The sequence below is a fragment of the Amphiprion ocellaris genome, chromosome 24 (genome assembly GCF_022539595.1).
Source record: "Amphiprion ocellaris isolate individual 3 ecotype Okinawa chromosome 24, ASM2253959v1, whole genome shotgun sequence".
Classification (NCBI taxonomy): domain Eukaryota; kingdom Metazoa; phylum Chordata; class Actinopteri; family Pomacentridae; genus Amphiprion; species Amphiprion ocellaris.
The window spans coordinates 15,070,067-15,082,697 of NC_072789.1; positions in this window are offsets into that span (position 1 = coordinate 15,070,067).

Sequence of the window (12,631 nt, forward strand, 5' to 3'; positions counted from 1 at the left end):
TTGATTAAACATATTTGTGATACATTACAAATGCAATTCAGAGGAAAATATGTTTCCCTCAAAACATGGTTGGGAATACAGTTTTATTGTATAGGAATTGAATTTTAGGAGACAGGGCTGAAATACTGGTAAAACTAGCTGATCATGGTACATGGCAATATATACAGAGGAACTGACAACATAAGCATGTTTCATATAGAATACAGTGTTGTTCCAATTGAGATTAAAGAATGACAATGAAATATATATATCCATTTATCTCATGCATCTCTTAGTATCTCAAAGTCAAAGCAAATGACATTGGGTCAGTGAACATCACTTGCTTCTCATAGGCCAACTTTTAGTACTTTAAGGTTTGTTGCTTGTACGTTACAGTCCCTAAAGGTCATTCATGTTTATATATTCTGCATCACAGGCCTTAAAAATAATTAAACTGAAAAATATCTTATATATTTGATGTGAGGTGGTCCCAGGGGCACAAATCTCACTATAAGCTTAACTCAAAAGTACTGCAGCTCTTCTCTTTATATAGCTATTTATTGTGGCATTACTTTATTGTATTACTTCATAACCATATTTTTTCACTGGTATGTTTATTATTTATTTATCTTGGAATATTAGAATCCATGCTTGAAGAGAAACATTGAGATTGGAAATATTGATATTGATCAAGTAAGATCCACTATCATGTAAGAAGTTTTATTCCAAGAGGAAGACGAACAAGTGTTTAAAATGCAAAGGAGATCCAAAAATAAACAAAAATAGAAAATACTACTCATAAATATTATGAATAGAAAACCCTTTCCAGCTTTTCTTTATTATTATTATTATTATTATTATTATTATTATTATTATTATTATTATTATTATTATTATTATTATTATTATTATTATTATTAATAAAAGGGTCTGAGACATATAATTAGCCATTCTGTGCCTTCTCCTCATTTTTTTCTTCACTTTCCATTACCAGGAACATTTTCTGGGTTGTTAATGTTGCAAGAGCACCTTGTTTGCTATAAACTGCAGTAATTAGTGTCTTCTTGCATTAGGAAACAACAAGTTCAGTGTAACTGGGAGTGTTAAAATGCTATTTGAACTGGTTTAAACAGATCCTCTCCTTTAAAAAACATTTCTTAAAAAAAGAAAGACAATCACAAAGAAACAATACTGGTACAATAAATAGATTAATATATGGATTTAACCCATGGTGACTAATTCAAATCACCCTACACAGTGAGTATGATAAGAATCGACAGATAAATCTAAGACTGTGGCTTGTCAGGTTTCATATGCAGCTTGAGGATCAGGGGTGTGTAATGTAATAAAATAGGTGTTCAATGGGAGAGTTCTGATAGCATTATGACTGGTGCACTGGGTTAGGTTAAAGCCTCAGGCTCAGATGCATAACTTACCCATGTATGCATGTTGTAATATAGATGCTGATACACAAAAACAGACACATAGGCATACAGTATGTAAATGCTAGTCTACCATGTGTACGGACATGCACATAGTAATGCTAAATGCAGAAAATTTCCATATTTTATGTTTTCTGGGAAAAAAAATCATAAAGATTTAGAAAACTATGGAAACAATCAAAGGTCCTCAAATCACACCATCTTGCTGAAGTATTGCTCAATCCACTCTCACCTGCCCGACACGACAAATCCCTCCGGCAGGAAATCCAATCCTGCCTCTGTGCCACCGGTGAGGTACCGTGACGGATGGCTTATAAGCATCCCACCATGTTTCATCAAGCCTTCTTCTCTGTTTGTCAGGGCCAAAGACTGAAGACTTCCATGCAGCGTCTCACCTTAGGGACGCCGCTGTGTTCTATAATTCAGTGGCTGTTGCTCCAGTCCTGTGGAGAGCGCTCATCAGTGACCGATGAATATCCCTAGTGGGCCCCAGTCTGTCAAGGTGAACCCCACCCCCCACCCCCCACCCCACCCCACCCCCAGTAGTCCAAAATGGATTTAAAAGTTACCTGCTAATTATTATTTCAGCCCCATCTTTTTGTTGCTTAAAGAACACTTTATTACATGCATGCCCAAAACACAGCATGGTTTACCCAAACAGGTGCCTTCACTTATTCTGACTGATAAGAGCTCCTCTCAGGATTGTGTGTTTGTTTGTAAGTTCCCTCTCTGTCCCATTAGCTTTATTGCACTCACTAAAGTGGGACAGTTTTTGCACCTATACAATATGCTTTCAGCCTTGTAGCAGTGCTGTTCTACTGCCAGGATCTGTATTGGAAAAGAAAAATAAATGGTCATCTCAAGTAAATCCCTGCATCACTCTTCCCAACTCAAGCAGAGATCTAATTTGCTACAATGAAAATTTCCACTACCTAATTAAATGCATGGTTGCTTGATAAAAAGGTTTAGATAGAGCCCTTTACCTTCTGTGGTGACATAATGTTGGTAATTGCATTAACTTAATATTGTGGTAATTTAAACTGAAATGTCTGCATTAGTTGATTTAAAACTAAATTCAAGATGTAACTTATTGAAATTAGCTTGATATCTTAATGCTTCATTAATTTAAGGTCAGTCCCTTCCCTGCCTTCTTAACACTGAAGCATCAGTTTGCCAACTAAAAATCTTACTAGTTAAGTACATGACACAAGTAAAAATAATTTTAAATAAATATCCACATTTTTGACTTTAAAAATTTAGCAAAAAAAAAAAAAAGTTTGGTCCATTGGCTCAAAATCTCAAAATTGACCAATTAGGGACAAAACCATGTATGGTCTCGCTTAAATTACAGTAATGGACCAAATTTGATTTCGCTCATACATGACTGTCATGCTCTTCACCCCCACCTTTGCTTAGTTGCCAGGTCTCCCTTCTTTTCCCCTTCATATGGGCATGAGTGGGGTGTGTGCATTTGCATGTGTGTGTTTCGCTTCAACTGGATAATCCGCTGAGTGAGGACAGGGAATGGCTCACCTGCTCCCAATCATCACCACTGCCATAAAATAAGGGCTTGAACCACCAGTTGATACCAGATTGTTGAACAAAGCAGTCCCTGTGCTTCTCTTTGCCTGGACTGCCTTTCCCTCAATGAACCTGCAGATACACACTCAACCTACCTGGAGTCTAGCTCTACTCTGGTCAACTCTCCTTGGATCTGCAACCTGGCACCCTCACCCTAAGAATCCCTATGAGCCAAGCTTCACTTCTCAATGGATCCCAGACCTCTCTCTCTGTCCCTGACTGCCAAGCTAAGTAGAGTAACTTATATCACTTTCGTCACAATTTAATGTTTGGGCTTGTTACATTATTCTTGTTTAACGTTGTTCTTTGCTATGCCTTCAAAGTATTTTGTATTCTGAGTTTGTGTTCTGCAGTACTGCAAATTCCATCCCAATAGTTTGCATGCTGTGTTCTGTATAGTGTTTGTGCAGTTTGGCACTTTCTATCCAAGTGCTTTGTATATTGTGTTGCACTGTGTGTGGATAGTTTCCGGTAAATGCAATCAGTCTCTGGTTCCCAGTAAAATTTCCTAGCTTTGTATTTCTTGATTCTGGTTAGTTCCCCATTGCGTACTCAAATTGTATTCTTAGGATTACGTCTTAACTGTCGTCCAAACAATAATGATCCTACATCAATTGTCCCTCATAGGTTTCCATAGTTTCCACATTTTCTGTTCACTTGCTAAGCGATTACTCATGGTACATCTGTAATGTTTTCCCCAGAGGCCACCGTTTCCCTTGCTCCCCAGAGTAGTTTGTCCATAGCTCCCCAGTCATTTCCCCTTCTACGTTCCCCCAGTTCACTTCCATTTCCTTCTCTGGCACTCACTCCTTTGCCCTGCTTGTACTATTGTATTAAAGTATATTTTATCCTGGTCTGCTTGTTTCTGCCTGTGCTTGGGTCTCTGACTTTTGTGACGTGACTCTATTGTTTTGTTTTTACAGTGTGAGCAGTGCAACTTTCAAATGAAGTCTGATCTTTTCAATTCTGATGTGTCACTTCCATATGTGGTCTTAAATCAGATTCATATCTGATGATGCATGACCCTTGAGATTCTTATAGAGAATAAGTGGATCCTTAAACTCAACTCTGTATTATTTCGGAGGCATATCCCATAACTTGACTCAAACTATATATAGGTATAGAGTTCTTGACATCTTTTTTATGTAGTCATATAAAAAAAAATAAAGTATATTTAAATTGTTGGGTTTTTTTGGGATATGTTTGAAAAAGTAAGCTTCTATAAGACAGAGCATGCAGGCAAAGGAAATATACTCAAATGACATAAAATTGCTGTTTTTCATAATTAAAATAAATCAAAAACATAATGGGAAAAAAACGTTCATCTCAAATTCAATGTAAATACTTAGAACCTTCTTATATAGCTTGTAGGCCGACGGTGAAAATGGTTCGGATTTGGTTTGTGCACCAATTTTACTCCATAACCATGGAACTAAATATGACAAAATGACACATTTTGACCCTAGCATTAGCTTTACAATTGAATCAGGTGGATTTCGCCAGCTTTAGGTATGATCTGAGCTTACTTTGTTTTGCCGAGTGGAGTCGTTAAGTTTCTGCTGGAATTGAGCAGATGCAGTAGATGATGCTAAAATTTGAAGTTCTTTGGATGACCAGGCAAAACACTTCATTTTGTATACATCTACTCATGAAGCAGATGACATTATTCCCATTCCGATCATGTGGTTGTAGCCCAGTGCCAATACGTTTGATTTTTGTTTTTTTTTCTTTTTTTCTTTTTTTTTGTTGAAATTCTGACTGAGGACCAAACCAGTTCTGGTGGTCAAAAAGCCCTATTGAAGAATTACAGCTTGACCATATCTTCTTTGAACCTAATACATCCAGTCTCGTGGTTATTTCAGGATGCTACCTCTAACGGTAGGTACCATATGATAGAAGATTAAACGTTTACTTGTTCAAATATGTAAAAATTTAAAGCATACACAAACAATTTTATTTAGTCAGTAATAGTCAGTATGATACAGTCAGCATGACTAACTGCAATATGTTACTTTATTTTTCTAATAAGCTTTTATTGGCACTTTATCACAGCAGATGTTTGGCTGTCATTGTGGGACAGGCACAGATGTTACTAATAGTACTAATTAACCCTGGTTCTGTTCTATACAAACATCCCAGGAAGTACTGACAGTGTGACTGTGAGTCAGCAGTACAGTACCCTGAAACTGAAGCAGTTAATTGATAGTCAGCCACAATAGGTTTTATTATTCACATTGCTTCTTCTACTGTGAGGAGTCAAAATGTCTTTCACCAAAAAAGGTCTGTTGCATTTTACTGGTTTGGTTGTGTCCCATGCTCTTGGCTGAATTACAGCTATGATAATAGACACCTGTTCATTTTGTTTCTCATCATTTCACACGCAGTCCTGCAAGCTCCCGGTCAATTTTGGGACAATAGAAAGAATTTCTCAGACATTGAATCACATCTGATTCTGCATTTTCAACAAGGTATTTTATTACATTGCACACAACTTTGATAAAGGACAGGATCTTAGCCCAAATGGAACTTCAAATTGTATGTCAAAGAGTCACAAGAAGCTCAGTTAACTCAGTTAAGTGGCACTGAAATTATATTTGTGTAGTTTTCATCTGACAATAATAAAGTAATGTCATTCAGCAAGAGATCATTGACCAGTATGCCTTCTCTTGGAAGTTTTATGTTGAAGAGTTGCCAAGTCCGACAGTAAGACAGAGTTCATCCCCCATTTCTTTTACTCTCAGAACCCCTTGTGCTTGTTTCCCAAGCTACAGGATTAGCGTTTTGTGGGAAAAGTTCTGGAGAAGGGAAGACATCAAAGCTGACAGACAGTTGGAGGGTGAAGACAAGGGAACCGGCTGAGCAGACTGGTGGAGACAGGAGGTTGACCAACTAATCGCCACCAGTGAGGTTTGAGTCCTCTGGTGTTTAGGAGTATTTCAAAGAGAATTGAAGGTTAAAGTGCATCTGTGGAGAACACACCAGATAAAACGTCATCCATTGGGTATAGCCTGAAAATCAATGCTCTGCTTGACTCACCTCAGTTTGAATCACACTTTCAGTGCTGCTCAACTGGAATAGTGGTCAAAAGTTTTTAGCAATGCTGCCACAAAGTTTGCGATACATTACACCTTACTCCCCCACAGGTGATATTAGACATGTGAGATGGTAGTTTCCGGCCACATTGAGTTAGTTAGACTGGCTACACTGGGAGTAAGGTTAATTCTTAATGATCATCTTGTTCTTTCTTGTTGCACATAGACATGTTGTGGTATTAGTAATGAGGCGTTCTTCTCATTCTCCCACTGTCCTGTAGGGAATTTACACAGCCATAACGTCTTCCCTACAACATTTATGTGCCAGCACTATAACGAGGCCAGTAGCCAGGGACACAGCCATCGAGGGAACCTGGGAATGTTCCTGGGTAACATGTCAACTGGTCTGCTTCAGGCCTTGTTAGCTGATTCCACCTGAAAGAGGAAGGGAAGAGAGTTGAGAAATGAGAAAGAAGAGAGACAAAAAAGACATAAAAGAGCAAGGATAGGAAGAAATTGGAACGTAGAAAAAGGCAAGGTGTCTTAAGAATAACCAATATTACAAAGGTAGTAAAAAACAGGGCTGAGAGCAGTAGTAGTGAGTCTGCATCTTTACTACTTGGATTCAAATCATGGCAGAAATTTACACAACACCACACAAGCATAGGATGAGATTTTTGCAGTGTCCACACTTACATAATTACTTGTATAACTTAAGAACAAATGCAATAAAGTTGGAAATAATTCATATTTGTCATTCAGTGAAAGCATGTATGTCCATGGGTCTCACTGGACAGCACCATAGCCAAATAATGTCATTGCTGCAGCAGCTGAACAGCCCAACCGTAACAGTTCATTGGCAGTCAAAAAGAAGCTTTGTTTTCACATTACTGGCTAGAACGAGGGTTGCAACCCATGTCAAGCATTTGCATCTAACAAGGACAGAACAACTGCACAGGCATGATAACCATTTCTGCTGCTTTGTTCTTTCTCAGCTGCAAATCTGCCTCTGTAGATCTATAAGAGACACATAAACCATATACAACGCACACATACATATATGCACGGTGGGATTTTTTTTCTCTCTCATCCAGCAATATTTTCTCAGTACAGACCAGAGGAAACAGCATGCTCTAAATAGCTCATTAACTTTTGATGACTGGGTCCTTTGGCTGTAGATCTTGAAAGCAAATGGGAGCCAGTTTTCTTATGGCTATTGATTCAGCAACACCCCCTCCTCTACACGTCACAGGGAGGGCTACTAGAGACACCAAATAATTCATGCCAACATCCATGCATTTGTTACTGACTGATTGGGACAGTATGTGTCCTGCTTTGTTGAAAGAGCGCAAACCACAGTTGTTACATCACTAAAAGCTGTAACGCATTAATGATACAGTCACACTGAGACTAAAATAACCCAAAAGAGCATAGTGCAATTTGTAGTAGTGAATATTGCACATAAATTTGTGTGTGAACACTGGTGTTTGATTTTTAGCTCAGCTAGTGGTTCTGAAGCACTTTGACTTAGAATAGGAATATGACTCTCGTTGAAGATGTATAATAGTTGTGTGCAATTTCTTCAACCTCTAGCCTCAGATAGTTTTCAACTTGGTAGGTCAGGGTGTGAAGGAAAAGAATGGAGAGTTACAAATGAATCAGTTGTATTGGACATTAAATAGACTTTACCTTCCCAGCTTCCTGGTACAAACTCAGACTGAGCCATTGTGCAGGTTATTGGCTAGAGAATTTACAAAGAGCAAGTGTTATTGATTTTTTTTTTTTTGTACTGGAGTGGCAAGAAACCAAAAGAATACAAACATTTGAGGGCAAAGAAGAAGGTCCTTTACATGAAAACACCAATGGAGAGATGACAAGACTTGGGAATTTCTGTTGATCAGGTCCAGCATCATCCATAATTTCAAGAAACGGCAAGTGACTGGATTGTTTATGACCAATTTTCCATCAGCATATATTACTACGTATTTTTAGCGTTTTCTCCTGTCGCCTACATTTATGCACGGTGCCACCCCTACCACCTGTCATAGATACCAACTGTGTTGGTATCTTTTTTGCTCTGTTACCATTTAAATCAATCAGCCATAACTTTAAAACCACTGACCGGTGAAGGGAATAACATTATGACATTTCAAGGAACACCCTGGGTCCTCTTACTGTTACTTTGGCATGGACCACCCACCTAAACATTGTTCCAGAACAAAAAACACCCCACATGGCAGCAGCACTTTTCAATGGCAATAGCTTCCACCACGGTGAGAGCCGATGAGGATACTGCAGCACATCGTTAGACGTCTTGTGTTCATGGCCCAGTCATAGTTGTTTAAGTAGCACAAGGTGGACATACTCACATTTGCATGAGATACTGGAAATTTACAAGTCTTGGGGTTGTAGCTCTCTAGCAATTTGGCAACTTCATAAAACAAAATCAGAAAACAAAAGAAAAAAAGATTAAAAGTATTATACATTAGATTTTTAGCAGTTCCAGATCTTAGCCTTTGCGTCCAAACTGGCTCCCACAGAAACCCCCACTAGTATCACGCTGGACACTAAGCCCAATGTTGAGGATATTTGCATAATGGAGGGAGGGGGTAAATGCTTTTGATGGAATACCAAACGGTGCATGTAAATTTGGATTAAGCGGATAAGGCAAGGCCACTGTCAGCTTCAATAAGTATTGTTACCATAGTGTGTAAGTGTGTGTATATCTACTTGTGTGCAAGTGTGTTTCCATGTGAGGTGGCTAGTGGCTTTAGGCTAAAGAAATACATATAAATGAGCTTTTTACCTGCAATCACTTCAATTAAAGGCTTTACTTAGGCAAGCTTGGAACTGTCTGCATTTCATAGGGTGTGCTGAAGTGTGCCCGCATGCCTGCGTGCGTGCGTGTGCATGTACGTGTGTGTGTGTGTGTACCGTATGAACATATGTCTGTCTATATAAGCCGGAGGGAAAAAAACAGACCACACTTTCAAATCACACCTTGAACTGCAGGCCGACGGGCTCCGTGTCCAAAGCTGATAGTGCTGCTCCTATGACTCAACCTATATCTGGCGTAATGTTTCCAGCATCACGTTCCACGCAACGCCAAGGGAGAATGACCGAGGGACCAAGGAAAGCGCAGATAAGACGTGGAGCTAGTCGTGTTGAGGGTCAGTGCGGCAGAGAGATAGGGCAGCTACATGGCAAAGGAAGCCAAGCGTGACCACATTCTTACTATTTCACTCATCCGTCTTTCCTTTGCGTCTCCACCCCTCCGGTCATCCTCAATATGGTCTTGTTATCTCACACACCACTGATGGCTACTGTGTGTGTGACTCTGTGTGTATCTTTGCCAGCATTTGCTCTCCAAATTTGTGTATGAATGCGTGCACGGCTGCCTGCCATTTTGTCATCCCTGTATTCAATTCCCCTAAACATTATTTCAGTCACTGTTGTGGTCTGTAGCAGCGAACACAGAGCCGTCTTTTCAGCATGAACAAAAAGTAAGGATGAGACGAGGTAAAGCCCCTGCATCGATTTTACACCCACCCCTTGGCTGCAGCTGTCCTTGAATATAAATGACGGTGTTTCAGTCCACTCCTCTCTGCAAGGGTCCCAGAATTCTTTATGGCTATCATGGTTAGGATCTCCCTCATTTTCTAGGCTTATCCAAACCTGCTCTTCTCCTATCCCCACAGCCACTGCAGGCAAGACTTTGACATTGCCTCATCATGGAAACTCATTTTGACACCCAAGAGGGAGGCAAACTAAGTGAATTTGATCTCCATGAGTTTCTGGGAGCAGGTTCTCTAATCTTTCCCCAACCAATCCTGTGGGGCAGAGACACTTACTGTACAACTCACTCGTTTCCTGTGGCAGCTTTGATTCTCTCACTCCTCTGCTGATTTCACATAATCAAATGGTAATGAGATTGGCTGCGGTGCACTGGCGTGGTCCTGGTGCACGGCTAGCTTGTGTTTGCATGTTAAGGGGCTGCAAGGAATTTTAAGTTAAGAGGAGGGAAGAGGAGGAGTTGGAAGGAGAATAGGTCTGGAGCCACCGACTTTGCAAGCACACTTGTTAGAAATGCAATTACACAGGCGCACAGAAGCATACCGGACTCCACAATGATTTCTCCATTCTCCAGCTGGTGGAGCGGCTAATTTCTTTAGCAGCTAAGTACTTATAGATTGCTCTGTAACAGAAGCTTGCAATGATGGAGCAAAGCCCGGCGGACAAGGGCAATGTATCGCATGATTGTTTCTGCTTCATATCTACCATATAGTGAGGCTTGTTCGCATACAGGGACAACATTACCACATTACACACTGCCTAAAATACATTCAGGTTGGGAGCTTGATTTTCACTGAACAGATATACGGGAGGAACATCTCACAATATAATATGATCATGCACAGGGTTATTATACTGGCTTCATTGCAACTATTCAATGCTGGAAAATAACAAACTGTGTATACTCAGATATTTAACATAAGTACAGTTTTATGGTGCTTTTCTATCTTGTTCAGGTGAGTACTTACAGTTCTGAGAAACTGGAGCACACTGACTGATGCAGCTTTAACAGTGCAAACAGGCCCTCATTTCAACACTACTTTGTCTTCATCAGAATCCTTTGCAATCAAATCAGTGTGCTCCAGTTCCTATTTCTCCTCCTCATAAGTTTGCTGTCCTCGAGCTCAAAAAACACCTGAGTCAGCTGCATATTGATAAAAGATGTGTTTTGAGAACCCTTTTACAACTGAATATTTTTATTCCACCACATTTACTAGTTCCTTTGCTGTTAAAGGCCAGCTTGTTTGGGGCAATATTGAACTTGAGGTTTTTTGGTAAAATCAAGTCATTTATTAATTAGGAGGCTTAGTATTTGACAAAAATGGAACTTTGTGAGGCCGACTTCAAAGTCAAAAGGGGCTGGAATGTGCTGTTTAAATTAGGACTGGGCACATTACCACGTTATTAACATGTTAACGTATTAATTAATTAATTAACACCAACAATTATTTTATTGCCCCCAGTTTTTTAAAATTATTATTAGTGGTGGGATGCAATTAAAAAATTAATCTAATTATTTACAGGCATCGTAATTAATTAATCGTAATTAATCACATTTTTGTCAAACAGCAATATTTGACACAATCAGTAATTATTTTCAATTCAAATACATTTTGGTTGGCAGTTGAATCAATGAATAGACATATACATGTGTATAATTTAAAATTTATAAACTTAATACAATTTTAAAATGGGACATATAGAAAAAAGTGATTTGGATGATTTAAAGCCTGGATTTAGTTTGCCTTTTTTTTTTGCATTATATGGCTATAACGAAAGCGTAAGTAGTTCAAGGACCTTCAGAAAGGGGAAAATCCACAGATTCATTCTGTTTTCATAGTTTCGGGGTCTGATAAATGGTGTCACTTTGATAGTTCTTTTTTAGGAAAATAATTTTTCATTTATGAGCAAAAATATTTTTTTAAAAACTAAAAGTTTATAATTAACTTATTAAAAGATAGACATTTTTTGTGGTTTAACTTATTACTCTGCCGAGGCTCCGCCCCTTTGGCAGTGTAATAACCATAGCCTGTATATAAAGATGGACGTAGCGTCTGGCTCCACAAATGAAGCCAACACGGAAGTCTCAAAAACTTGCAATATCACACCGTCCACCAGGGGCTGGCTCCAAAAAGCTCTGGCTCCATAGACTCCAATTCATCAAAAAACTAAAATTTGATTGACTGCTTTTCTACGGTTCAGGATTATTTATTTTTTTGTTAGTTTTCATGGTCAAAATGAGAGATCAGGTGGCCAATCTTAAAATAAATCAATTTTGGATTTTTTTATAGAGCATTAAAGTTTTGCGAGGTCAGGGGGCGGGCTACTTGATTGACAGTCTGGTCTGGAATGATTGACAGGTCCTGTGGAGGAGGCAGCCGGGACTCTGCTCTCCTCGTTTGGATTAATTCTGATATAATAACTGTTGGTTTATTTATCGGTGGAGCATCAGAATCTTTTCCACAGATAGTTTTCTGCCTGTTGGCTTGTTCAATTCAATTCAATTCAATTTTATTTATATAGCGCCAATTACAGTCAAATTGTCTCGAGACGCTTTACAGAACCCATATGCCTGACCCCCAGAGCAAGCCAAAAGGCGATAGTGGCAAGGAAAACACCCTTTTAACAGGGAAAAAAACCTCGAGCAGAACCCGGCTCTAATGTGGGGGGACCCATCTGCCTCCTGGCCGGGCGGGTTGAGAGGGACAGAAGAAGTAGAGAGGTAGAGATAGAGGGGTAGAGGTAGAGATAGAGGGATACAGATAGAGGGGTAGAGATAGAGAGGTGGGGGGGTGGGACACAAGGACCATAAAACACAGCCACACATCTGAAGCATCCAGCATCCAGCTCTGGGACCAGGGACACTCGGAGAAAGGACACAGAAAGAAACAGAGTGAATGTAATGCAATAATGGTATATATAGTAAATACATAGGTAGTTAGAGAAGGGCTCAGTGCATCAAGAGAGGTTCCCCAGCAGCCTAGGCCTATAGCAGCATAACTAGGGGCAAACTAAAGGGACGTC